Genomic DNA, 13,834 nt, shown 5'->3' with positions numbered 1-13,834 from the left:
TATACTCAATGGTGCAACAGGTCGATTTAATCTGACCTTCACGGCCCCTTTTCTCACTTGGCTATTTTTAGTAATAGCTCGACTTCAGCACCACTTGGCAGCACGTTTTTGCAATAGTATTGCATACATGTTTAAAAAATTTGCCAAATCGGATCATAAATAAGATTTTTAGTAATAACTCAACTACAGCGCCAACTTTCGGATTAAATTGTGAAACTAAACCATCCAGAGACCCTTTCAAATACACAAAAAGTTTCGTTAAAACCCGTACAACCATTTAGGAGGATTTCACTCACAAACACGCCTACAGAAGAATAAAAAAAATCATTCAAAGATAGCTAAGGGTCGGTAGGTTTGTAGGCCTCACACCCCTTTTCAAATAGCCAAATTTTCTCCATGTGTATGGGCTTGATTTCAACTACATATATACATATCTCCATACGAAGTTCCAGTACTGTACCACGAATACTTTCAGAGTTATGCAGTATAAAAATTCGATTTATATGGGAGGTGCCACGCCCCCCTTTCCAATAGCTGCCCTCTTTCTTCATGAGTATGCGATTGATTTCGTATATCTCCATACCAAGTTCCAGAACTCTACCATGAACACTTCCAAAGATAGGCAGTATGAAAAATTCGGTTTGTATGGAAGATGCCACGCCCCCTTTTCCAATAGTTCCAATTTTTCTCCAAGAGTATGCGATTTATTTCGTACATATCCATACAAAACTCTAGAACTCTACCTAAAAATTTCCAGAGATAAGCAGTATGAAAATTTCGGTTTGTATGGGAGATGTCACACCCCTTTTTACAATAGCTAAAAATTTTCTCCAAGGGTATGCGATTGATTTCGTATATCTCCATACCAATTTCCAAAACTCTACCATGCACACTTTCAGAGATATGTAGCATGAGAAATTCGGTTTGTATGGGAAGTGCCACGCCCCCTTTACATATCGATTTTTTTCAGCCCAAAACAATCCTTGGGACACGTGTGCAGGTGGCAGTTTCAAAAAAAATCGGTTCAGCCGCTCTCGAGCCTTGCGAAAGCTAAAAAAACGGCTTTCAAAATATATATTAGTTGAGATATATTATATATTATATTTATATTTTGACAGTATCCGTTGTTTCTGATTGGCGCAAAAAAATCTTGCCTAGTGACGAATTCGCCCCTTGATATGGTCGTTGCTCAAAGCTATTTATATTCGAAATTGCATGAAAATTGGAAAACTGGAATCTATAAGCTTATCCAGGCAAAAAGCTACCTACGTACCGAATTTTAAGAAAATCGGACCATAAATACGATTTCTTCGAACAGATCGGTCCTGGGCCACTTCTCGACAAAATGGATCAAATATGCTAATATATGCTAAAAAGCTACCTATGTACCGAATTTTAAGCAAATCGGACCGTAAATACGATTTTTTCGAATAGATCGGTCCCTGGACCACTTCCCGGAAAAAATGGACCATATATCCTAATATATGCTAAGAAGCTACTCACGTAATAAATTTTAAGCAAATCGGACTATAGTAAGATTTTTTCGAATAGACCGGTCCCTGGTCTACCTACCCGAAAAAAAGTAAAATTCTTTTAGCCTCAAACATGGCGGTTGCCGAAAGCTATTTGTATACAAAATTTCATGAAAATCGGAGCAGCCGTTCGCGAGATTACCTGTTACAAAAAAAGAGACTTCTCTTTATATAATTAGTATAGATTATATTTTGACAGTATCCGTTGTTTCTGATTGGCGCAAAAAAATCTTGCCTAGTGACGAATTCGTCCCTTGATATGGTCGTTACTTAAAGCTATTTATATTCGAAATTGCATGAAAATTGGAAAACAGGAATCTATAAGCTTATCCAGGCAAAAAGCTACCTACGTAAAGAATTTTAAGAAAATCGGACCATAAATACGATTTCCTCGAACAGATCGGTCCCTGGTCCACTTCTCGGACGAAATGGATCATATATGCTAAAAAGCTATCTACGGACCGAATTTTATGCAAATCGGACCGTAAATACGCTTTTTTCGAATAGATCGGTCCCTGGACCACTTCCCGGAAAAAATGGGTCATATATGCTAATATATGCTAAAAAGCTACTTCTTCTTCTTCTTAACTGGCGCTGTAACCGCCTAAGCGATTTTGGCCGAGTCCAAAACAGCACGCCAGTCATTTCTCTTCTGTGCTAACTGACGCTAATTGAAAATGCCAAGTGAATCCAAGTCCTTCTCCACCTGGTCTTTCCAACGCAGAGGAGGCCTTCCTCTTCCTCTGTTACCAGCATCGCGGCCCGCGTTGAATATTTTCAGAGCAGGAGCGTTTCTGTCCATCCGAACAACATGGCCAAGCCAGCGGAGCCGCTGAATTTTAATTCGCTGCACTATGTCTATATCGTTGTAAAGCTCATACAGCTCATCGTTAAATCGTCTGCGATATTCGCCATCACCAACGCGTAAAGGTCCGTAAATCTTTCGCAGAATCTTTCTCTCGAAAACTCCAAGAGCCGCCTCATCAGATGCTTTCATTGTCCATGCCTCCGCGCCATACACCAGCACAGTCATGATGTGTGACTTATAGAGCGTGATCTTTGTACGACGAGAGAGGACTTTACTTCTCAATTGCCTACTCAGCCCAAAGTAGCACTTGTTGGCAAGAGTGATTCTCCGTTGGATTTCAAGGCTGACACTATTATTGGTGTTAATGCCGGTTCCCAAATAAACGAAGTCATCTACTTTTTCAAACTTGTAACTGTCAACAGTGACGTGGGTGCCAAGACGCGTATGCTCTGACTGTTTGTGTGATGACAGGAGATACTTCGTTTTGTCCTCGTTAACCACCAGACCCATTCGCTTTGCTTCTCTATCCAATCCCGAGAAGGCAGAACAGACGTAGCCCTTGTTTTGACCGATAATATCGATGTCGTCGGCATACGCCAGCAATTGTACGCTCTTATAAAGTATTGTGCCTGAGCGGTTCAGTTCTGCGGCCCTTATTATCTTCTCCAACATAAGATTAAAGAAATCACACGAAACCTCGTCTGGTATCAAACGGCTCGGCGAGGTCCTTCCCTATTCTGACGGAGCTGGTGGTATTGCTCAACGTCATTTTACACAGCCGTATTAGTTTCGCGGGGATACCAAATTCAGACATCGCGGCATAAAGGCAACTTCTCTTCGTGCTGTCGAAAGCGGCTTTGAAATCGACAAATAGATGGTGTGTGTCGATCCTATTCTCGCGGGTCTTTTCCAAGATTTGGCGTATTGTGAATACCTGATCTATGGTGGATTTTCCAGGCATAAAGCCACACTGATAAGGTCCAATCAGCTCGTTGACGGTGGGCTTCAGTCTTTCGCACAATACGCTCGATAAGACCTTGTAACCTATGCTTAGAAGGCTAATTCCGCGGTAGTTGGCGCGTATGGCGGGGTCGCCTTTCTTGTGGATTGGGCAGAGCACACTTAAATTCCAGTCGTCGGGCATGCGTTCATCTGACCATATTCTGCATACGAGCTGATGCATGCACCTCATCAGCTCCTCGCCGCCGTACTTGAATAGCTCGGCTGGCAGGCCGTCAGCTATACGTACCTCGCAATAGTCAGGCGGTGGGACAGCTACTCCATCATCATCGACTGGGGACTCGGGTTCGTCTTCCTCACTACTTTCAGCGCTGCTACCATTCAGTAGGTTATAAAAGTGTTCCCTCCACAATTTAAGTATATTCTGGACATCGGTCACTAGGTCGCCATTGTTGTTCTTACAGGAGTTTGCCCCGGTCTTGAAACCTTCCGTAAGTCGCCTAACCCTCTGGTAGAATTTTCGGGCGTTCTTCCTGTCGGCCAGCATCTCAAGCTCTTCACACTCACGTATTTCGGCCTCTCTCTTCTTATTGCGGCAAATACGTCTCGCTTCCTTCTTCAGTTCCCTATAACGGTCCCACATGGCTCGCGTTGCGCCCGATCGCAGCGTGGCCCTGTAGGCGGCATCTTGTTTCTCTGCGGCTTCTTGACATTCCTCATCGTACCAGTTGTTCTTTCGGGCTCGTTGAAATCCAACTACTTCTTCGGCGGCGGTACTTAATGATCGGGAAATGTGGTTCCACTGCTCGCGTACGTTGGATTGTTGAAGAGTGCTCTCAGAGAGCAGGTGTGTGAGTCGAGTGGCGAATAAATTGGCCGTCTGTTGTGATTGCAGCTTTTCGACGTTAGGCTTTCCTTGCATTGTTGGGTGCACATTTTTTGCTGCACAGAGGCGGGTGCGTATCTTGGCTACAACAAGATAGTGGTCCGAGTCGATGTTTGGCCCTCGGAGTGTACGTACGTCCAAAACGCTTGAAGCAAGCCTTCCGTCTATCACAACATGATCGATTTGGTTTCTCGTTTTTCGATCTGGAGACAGCCATGTAGCTTGGTGGAACCTAGTACTACATATTACCATATTTCGGGCCCCGGCGAAGTCGATCAGCCTCAGTCCGTTATCGGACGTTTCGTCGTGGAGGCTGAATTTTCCGACGGTGGCGCCAAAGATCCCTTCCTTGCCCACCTTGGCATTAAAATCGCCCAGCACGATTTTGACATCGTGTCGGGGGCAGCGCTCATATGTACGTTCCAAGCGCTCATAGAAGAGATCCTTGGACGCCTCATCCTTCTCTTCCGTCGGGGCATGGGCGCAGATGAGCGAGATGTTGAAGAATCTAGCTTTGATGCGGATTGTGGCTAGACGTTCGTCCACCGGGGTGAACGCCAGTACTCGGCGACGGAGTCTATCTCCTACCACGAATCCAACACCGAATTTTCGCTCCTTTACGTTGCAACTGTAGTAGACGTCGCAAGGCTTCACGCTTACTTTACCTTGCCCCGTCCATCGCATTTCTTGGATGGCGGTGATGTCAGCCTTTATCTTCCCGAGGACATCAACCAGCCGGGCAGAGGCACCTTCCCCATTAAGGGTCCGGATATTCCAGGTGCATACCCTTAAATCATAGTCCTTTATACGTTTGCCGTGGTCGTTATCAGAAAAAGGGGGTCTCATCCGAGGCTGTTTTTTTCTTTTCATTGGGCGGGGTTTTAACGTGGCGGGACCCAAACCCAGCGTACGCGAAGTTTTACGCCTTCTCACTTTAGCTCGCTCCCAAACGGGTGTTTGGTTGCTACCCAGAGGATACGTGGATATAAATATCCGGACGTTGTGAGCTGCGATTTGAACCGTACGCACAAGAATCGCGTCTGGCCACTCCCAGGTGAATGGCAGCCAAAAGTTTTCCACTTCTGCGCACGGAACCATCCTCCGCTAAAAAAAAAAAAAAGCTACTTACGTACTAAATTTTAAGGAAATCGGACTATAATGAGATTTTTTCGAATAGACCGGTCCCTGGTGCACCTACCCTAGCCTAAAACATGGTGGTTACCGAAAGCTATTTGTATACAGAATTTCATGAAAATCGGAGCAGCCGTTCGCGAGATTACCTGTTACAAAAAAGGGACTTCTCTTTATATAATTAGTATAGATTATATTTTGACAGTATCCGTTGTTTCTGATTGGCGCAAAAAAATCTTGCCTAGTGACGAATTCGTCCCTTGATATGGTCGTTACTTAAAGCTAATTATATTCGAAATTGCATGGAAATTGGAAAACAGGAATCTATAAGCGTATCCAGGCAAAAAGCTACCTACGTACCGAATTTTAAGAAAATCGGACCATAAATACGATTTCTTCGAACAGATCGGTCCTGGGCTACTTCTCGACAAAATGGACCATATATGCTAATATATGCTAAAAATCTACCTACGTACCGAATTTTAAGCGAATCGGACCATAAATGCGTTTTTTTGGAATAGATCGGTCCCTGGCCCACTTCTCGCAAAAAGTTGATCACATATGCTAAAACATGCTAAAAAGCTACCAGCGCACCGAATTTTAAGCAAATCGGACCGTAAATTCGATTTTTTCGAATAGATCGGTCCCTGGACCACTTCCCGGAAAAAATGGGTCATATATGCTAATATATGCTAAAAAGCTACTTACGTACTAAATTTTAAGCAAATCGGACTATAATAAGATTTTTTCGAATAGACCGATCCCGAAAAAAGTGAAATTTTTTTTAGCCTAAAACATGGTGGTTACCGAAAGCTATTTGTATACAAAATTTCATGAAAATCGGAGCAGCCGTTCGCGAGATTACCTGTTACAAAAAAAGGGACTTCTCTTTATATAATTAGTATAGAGTATAGATAACAATTTACAAAATAATCAAAATTTTGATTATTTTTGAGGTGCGTTACTTTTTTTTAAGTAAAATGTTCATTATTATCGATAAAATTTCAATCCCCATAGAATCTTAGCTTGTAATTTCGAAAATTGACTTCTAAAAGTCTATAATACTTATATCAAATTCTAGTCTACTATATTCAACAATTTTTATGAGCTTGAGGCCGTTTTTAGTGAAAACTTATTGTGGAAAATCAACAATAATTTGAAAAATGTTAGAAGTGATAGCTATTTCGGAAATCACCACATTTCCTCATCAGACTTCTTTTAGTAGGATTCGAACCGACGATCACCACTGACTCAGCCAGTTGCCTACGCACTGTGCTAAGTTTGCCTTGTTAATTCTTGTTGCTTATTTCCACTATTTCACTTTGCTAGCCAACTACAATCAAGCGCAGCTATTCCGCTGCAATTCACTTGGTCATGTGGTTGTTGGTTTTGTTGGTTTTTGTTAATAACAAATAAATAACAAAAACAAATAACTTAAGGACGAGCACACCTAAAAGTTAAACATTCTAATAATATAAATATTATCAAAAAACAACAAAACCAACAACCACATGATCAAATGAATTGCAGCGGAATAGCTGCGCTTGATGTAGTTGGCTTAGCAAAGTGAAATCGTGGAAATAAGCAACAAGAATTAACAAGGCAAACTTAGCACAGTGCGTAGGCAACTGGCTGAGTCACTGGTGATCGTCGGTTCGAATCCTACTGAAAGAAGTCTGATGAGGAAATGTGGTGATTTCCGAAATAGCTATCACTTCTACCATTTTTCAAATTATTGTTGCTTTTCCACAATAAGTTTTCACTAAAAACGGCCTCAAGCTCATAAAAATTGTTGAATATAATTGTTATAAGGCCATAAAAAATTACAAAAACAAATTCTAGTCTACTTTGATTTCTGCCATCGAAAATGTAACTTGCCGATTTGTTATAAATTAATTCTTATGAAATTACCTTTACTCTAAAAATAACACCACCAAAGTTATGTTATTTATTATGATACCATTATGAGAGTGCATGTATACTCCCATAAAAATTCAAATAGTTTTTTTTATGAAACTTACGTATCTCTAACAAAGAGAACTATCGTATTTTTATAAGACAAAAATAACTTCATAAGTGCGCCATTTAATTCTGACAACGTATTCATAAAGTACTCGTAGTACTCTACCAGGGTGGAATTATAAGGCAAGAATGATACATCGTGCTTATAAGGGTACTATTCTCCTAAACCAATTGCGTATCCTCTCATAAGATGCTTGTAGAGTCTTATGAGACGGAAATTGTTAGTTGGGATACCTGTAGCGCTGTGAAAAATTCTGCAATTTCACTTGCACATCTCTCAGGCTGTGGGTGTACCCAGGCTTTGAGAGCTCAGTTTCCATCTTCGCGTAGACGTTCGCGCTCTTCCGCAGCCCTCGGAGCTCCTCCACTAGCCCCTCCCACAGCTCAAGCACAGCGACTTCGGCCCCTCATTCCATCCCATTCTCATCCTCTTGGGTTTTGGTTCTACAATGAATAACATTAAAAAAGATAATTATTTTGAACACATTCTTATTGAGAATTTGTTTAGATTTACTCACCATCAATTTTGTCCGCCATCCTTGTTTAATTTTTATACCTTTCATTAGCTTGAAATGGTATTATAACTTTGATCCGATGTTTGCAAGTACCAGAATAAAAAGAGATAGACCCATTAAAATGTGTACTTAAATGATCATAACGTCGAGCTGAGTCGGTTTAGCCATGTCCGTCTGTCCGTATGTTTGTATGCAATCTGTTTGTATGCAATCTAGTCTCTCAGTTTTCGAGATATCCGGATAAAATTTGGTTGGTAGGTGTATTTTTATAATTTATTAATCATTTGTCGGAACCGGAAGAATCGGACTATTATAACATGTAGCTCCCATACAACTGATTGTTCAGATATGAGATTTTTTACGATAACTTCCCCATTTATGTAGCCAGGAACATGAAATTTCGCAATACTCCCACCCATTATCAACAGAACACTTAGCGTGAAAATTATAAAGATCAGGTCACTATAACCTATAGCTCCCATACAACTGATTTTTAAGATATAAGATTTTGGTAGTAACTCCTCCATTTAAGTAGCTAGGAAAATGAAATTATCATTATCAAAAGAATACTTTCAGTGAAAATGGCGAAGATCGGGTCAATATTACCTACAGCCTCCATACAACTGATTGTTAAGATATGGGATTTTTTGTCATAACCTGTCCATTTATACAGCTAGGAACATGGAATTTCACACTATTTTCACTCATTATCAACAGAAATTTTACAGTAAAATTAACAAATATCGGGGCACTATAACCTACTTATTGCCTCCATACAACTGATTGTTCAGATATGGGGTTTTACTGTAAAACTCCTTTATTTGGACAGCTAAAACCGATAAATTTCGTAAGCTATGTTATAAACAATAATACAAAGTCTACTGAGAAAATCGTCAAAATCTATGCTGTTACCTCTTATACCACTGATTGTTCAGATACCAGTTTTTGCGATATATCTCCTTTATGTAGGAAGCTAAACTCATTAAATTGTGGTACCGGTTTACATACCGATCACACAGCAGTGAAAATCACTTAGATTGGTGCCATATAAGGTATATCTTCCATACCTCTGATTGTTTAGATATGATTTTTTATATATGCATATAAATGCAGTAATCTGTTAAAGTAAAAGTTTCTGATGTTGTTGAAAGGTATGAAGCTTTCGGCATAGCCTAAGAAAGCGCTGCTCTTACTTGTTTTTTAATAATATTGAAATGCCATTTCATTTTCGCGACGTTTCGTTTTCTCATCAATCATACCCTTTGCTCTTTTCCTTAAACATACTTCACAGGGTTGCACAGAGAATCGGACACATATAAATTGCAATAAATAATTTAAAATTTTGCTTGTTTAATTAGGTGCCTGTTTGAACATAGTCTAAGAGCATATGTGCATTAAATTCAAAAAAATTCGCTTACGTTATTTTCGCGGTTAGGGCTCGATATATGCGGCTTAAAGGAAACATGATACCGTAAAACGTTTGCTTGTTTGTTTAATTGTCTGGATCGTCCCTGTTTCGATATGGCGCTTCAATCTTTAATTTAAATTTTAAAACTCATTGCGGTCATATTGTACTAGCAATATAGAAGTATTACATATCTGTGTTCATATGGGAGAGTAGCTGATGTCGAAAGGCTGGCTTTAGTATAAATCGGCGTTCGCAGCATACGATTGCGAATGACTCACTGGCGCTAAGCCGTTAAACAACTTTTTGCAAATAAACGTGAAGAAATAGTTCCGTTATTAGCATGTCAATATACTTATTAAGCCTCATCAAAAAATTCCTTGCCGTTTAAAAAATAAAGGGATTACCGCATTATACTAAAGCCAGCCTTCGACATAAGCTACTTTTCCATAAGAACACAGATATGTATATGGTTACTACAGTGTAATTCGGCGAATAAAAAGTTTACAAATATTCTACCACACTTTGTTAGAGATCTACTACTGTTCTTATACCCGAGCGCACTTGTGTTTGAGCAGGCAAAACGAATGGAGATATAGACAAATGTATACATAAATGATCAGAATAAAAAGAGAAATCGATTAAGCGGCGACTGTCTGTCCTTCCGTCCGTCCGTCCGTCTGTGCACACGATAACTTGAGTAAAAGTTGATATACTATCTAATCGAAATTTTCTACGTCTTCTTCTCTCAAGCGTAGGATGTATGGTATTGGAAATGGGCAAAATCGGACAATAACCACGCCTACCTCCCATATAACGGTAGTTTTCAGAAATACGAAAGCTGCGATATTTTAGTAACTACTGAAGATTATTCACTCAAAATTTATATTTAAAATTTTTAAGACGAAGAATAAGAATATTATAAATTTTTGGAAAATGGGCGTAGCCACGTCCACTTATGGTTACATGGGTATATCTTGGTAAGCGCTCCACCAATTTCTCCCAAACTTGGTATAGTTTTTCGGCCTTGGTTCAACATACCAAATGCTGAAAATTTTTAAAACCGGACAATAACTACGCCCACATCCCATATAATTGTAATTTATAGAAATACGAAATCTTTGATAAATCAGTAAATACTAAAGCTTACTTATTTACAGTTGATTCTTGCCACAATTCTTTACCAAGAAATATGTTTATGATAAAATTTTGGAAAATGGACGTGGTACCGCCCACTTATGATCACATTGAGTAGAAATTCGATAATCCGACTACTCTATAATCCGGAAATCCAGTAATCCGAAGGGTTATTTTCTTACTACTGGCTATTCTGTAATCCGAATTAATTGCAACTCTATAATCCGAATTGTGGGATGTGCTCATATATTCAATGGAATGTAATGATTAACGGGAATTTAACGCTTTTTAACAGCATAGCTTTCACAAATGAAAGAGAGAATGCATATGTTGTCATTGTTTATCAGTTTTGCAAGTGATCAGACGCAAAATGAATAATAAAAGACGTGCTTATAAAACTTTGTGTTTATTAGATAAAATAAAAATAATCGATGAAATAAAAAGAGGCAAATCTAATAAAGAGTTAGCCAACAAATACGGAGTAGGACGTTCTACTATTTCTGATATAAAAAGAAAAGGTTATAAACTTAAGAGGTTTGTATTCATAACTATTACAATTAGTTTGCAAGTTTTAATTTTTTATACATTTGTTTTAAAGAGTATCGGAAAATGCAAGCGTTAAAAATCTAAAACTGCGTCAAACTTTAAGAGAAGGTGAATTTCCTGAGTTTGAGTTTGGTTTTTAAGGCAGCGGGAACTTCAAAAGATACTTTCACGTGAAATTTTATGCAAAAAGGCCAAACAAATGTTTAAAGATAGATATGGCAGTGGCAAAATATTTAATGCGTCATATGGATGGTATCAAAAATTTAAGAAGAGATATAATATCCGTTATTTAAAGATTTGTGGCGAAAAATTATCCGCACAAGATGATTTAGTACCTGCATTTATACGGCAGTTGAAAGAACTACAATCAACAGAAGACTTATGCGACTAACAAATTTATAAAGCCCTTTTTTGGAAATTACTTCCTAGTCAAACTTTGGTACATGCTAAGGAAAGATCTGCGCCACGAAGAAAAATGTCTAAAGAACGGGTTACTTTTCTTTGCTGTACAAATAAGACTGGAGATCACAAATTGCGGATTATGGTTGTAGGAAAATCAAAAAAGCCGCGTTTATTCAAAAATCTTCCTCCAGTAGAGTTCTACGCGTCTAAGAATGGTTAGATGACTTCATATATATTTTCGCAATGGTTTCAGAATTCTTTTGTTCCACAAGTTAAACAATACCAAACTGAAAACAGTCTGGACCAAAAAGCGTTCCTAATAATAGATAACGCACCATGTCATCCTACTGAACTTGCTTATGAAAATTACAAATGCTTATTTTTACCCCCTAATTGCACCAGTTTAATTCAACCAATGGACCAGAACGCCATTAGAATAACCAAACTGTACTATAAAAAATCGCTTTTATGTAATATAATGGGAGGAGGTGGAGATTACGATAAGTCTTTGAAGTCTTTTACGTTAAAGGATGCATGTATTTTCCTCAAGCGTGCATGGAACAAAGTTCGAGGGGAAGTTTTAAAAAAGTGCTGGTCAAAAATTTTTTATGAAAATACCATCTCTGAAGATGATATTCCTTTGGCTACTCTTCGACAAAATATAATGTCTTCTATAATATCAGGTGAAGGTGAAACAATAAATTTTATGAGAGATCTTGTTGAAAATTGTATGAATATAAATGTAAGTAATGATAATTTGAATGAGTGGATCGAAGAAAACTACGAAAGTGATATTGCAGACGATATTCTAACGTTGTCAGACTACGATGAGCCGGAAGTAAATGTTGAAAAAGACGAGCAAATATCAAATGCTGAAGCAGTTGAACATTTAAAAAAAATTATTTTATGGGCACAGCTAAAAGATATTGAGCAAGAGAAAATATAATTTTTAACTGATTTGCGAGATGAAGCGCTAGAGCTTTGCACAAAAAATGTTAAGCAAACAAATATAAAAGATTTCTTAAAATCGTAAAAAAAACTTTATTTTTTTGTAATTTCTTAAAGTAAATATGCATATAATTAAGAGTTAAATGTTTGTTTTATTATTAATAAATGAATTCATGTTTGGTTTTTTATTGAAATTTGCATTTTTCTTATATACCTTCACATATAAAAAATAATCCAATAATCCGAATAATTTAGTAAGTCGAATCGGGTCTGCAATCAATTATTCGGATTATCGAATTTGTACTGTATATGTATCTCGGTATCCCTTCTACCCATTTGTAGCAAACTCGGTAAGGTTATTGTGCTTGCCACATAGAAGCAAAACTTGAAACTTATTGAAATCGGACTAAAATTACGGCCACTTTTCATATAACGGTGAATTTCAGAAATGCTTGAAACATCTATATTTTCTTCCCTTGAAAAAAGTAACATTATTTGGAATTTTGGAAAATGGGCGTGATACCTCCCCACATATGACTATATAAGTTTATCTCATTATGTATAACTGAACGTTCTTCCAAGGACGTTTAAAATAGGCGTAAAACCACCCCGGCCTACCATGTAGCGGTAGTTTTCGGAAAGGTGAAAAACATATATTTAATACTTGCGCCGGGTATCAACTTTTGAGCTCGCGCCTTTGTTCGTGTCTAGTGACGATATATATATTAAATACCGCAATTATTTATTCACTTATTATTATACGCCAAGGGCTCGCAAATTTTTTTACCGCGACAACCTTGTTATGCTAAAAAAATTTCGCAGCACCTATACTCTAAAAAATGTCTACGAAAACAAGAAAATACAATGCAAACTTGATGCTCATTTAGCTTTAATTTGAGGACTGAAATTGTTTTAATGATTTCATTATTTCCTTTAAGTTTATTGGTAGCTTTGAGAATTTTACTGTGAAATCATTTGACGCTGAAAGCTTGTTGGTGTATTTGTTTTTAACCGGCTTCACAAAACGGAGAAGGTTGTCAATTCGTCGGAATATGTTTGCATTAATTTTATTTTATTTTTTAATGTATGTTACCGTATGACCTTGGACCACGTTGACCGATTACTATGATCCTTTTTTTAAAGAAAAGGTATTAACTCACAGGTTGTCCCATTCAAATATAGTTTAAATCCGATCAATGGATCATGAAGGTATTAACGATAATCTTAAGTCTCAATATGGGAATTGAAGTCGGTTTTGCTTTTTGCTTAAAAATGTCATGCTTATCTAAGCATTTGTTGAAAATGCAGTCTCACATAGAAAGTAAAAGTAAAAGTCACTAGTCTTTTTAATGCAATCTTGCGAACATCAGTGTTTTCTACATATATTTGCATCCAGAACTCTATTGGCTCCCTTCGTAGTAATTAATATTCAAAGTGCTGTTTTCACTGACGTCCAGAAGGTTTTCAAAAGCTTAATTTGAATCATAGTAGGTTTACTTTTCGGGTCACATGGAAACGGGTTTGTTATCCAGCTGTAGACAT

The sequence above is a fragment of the Rhagoletis pomonella genome, unplaced genomic scaffold, assembly GCF_013731165.1.
Source record: "Rhagoletis pomonella isolate Grant_MI unplaced genomic scaffold, Rhpom_1.0 Rhpom_scaffold_00001, whole genome shotgun sequence".
Classification (NCBI taxonomy): domain Eukaryota; kingdom Metazoa; phylum Arthropoda; class Insecta; order Diptera; family Tephritidae; genus Rhagoletis; species Rhagoletis pomonella.
Note: the sequence above shows the minus strand (reverse complement) of the source record.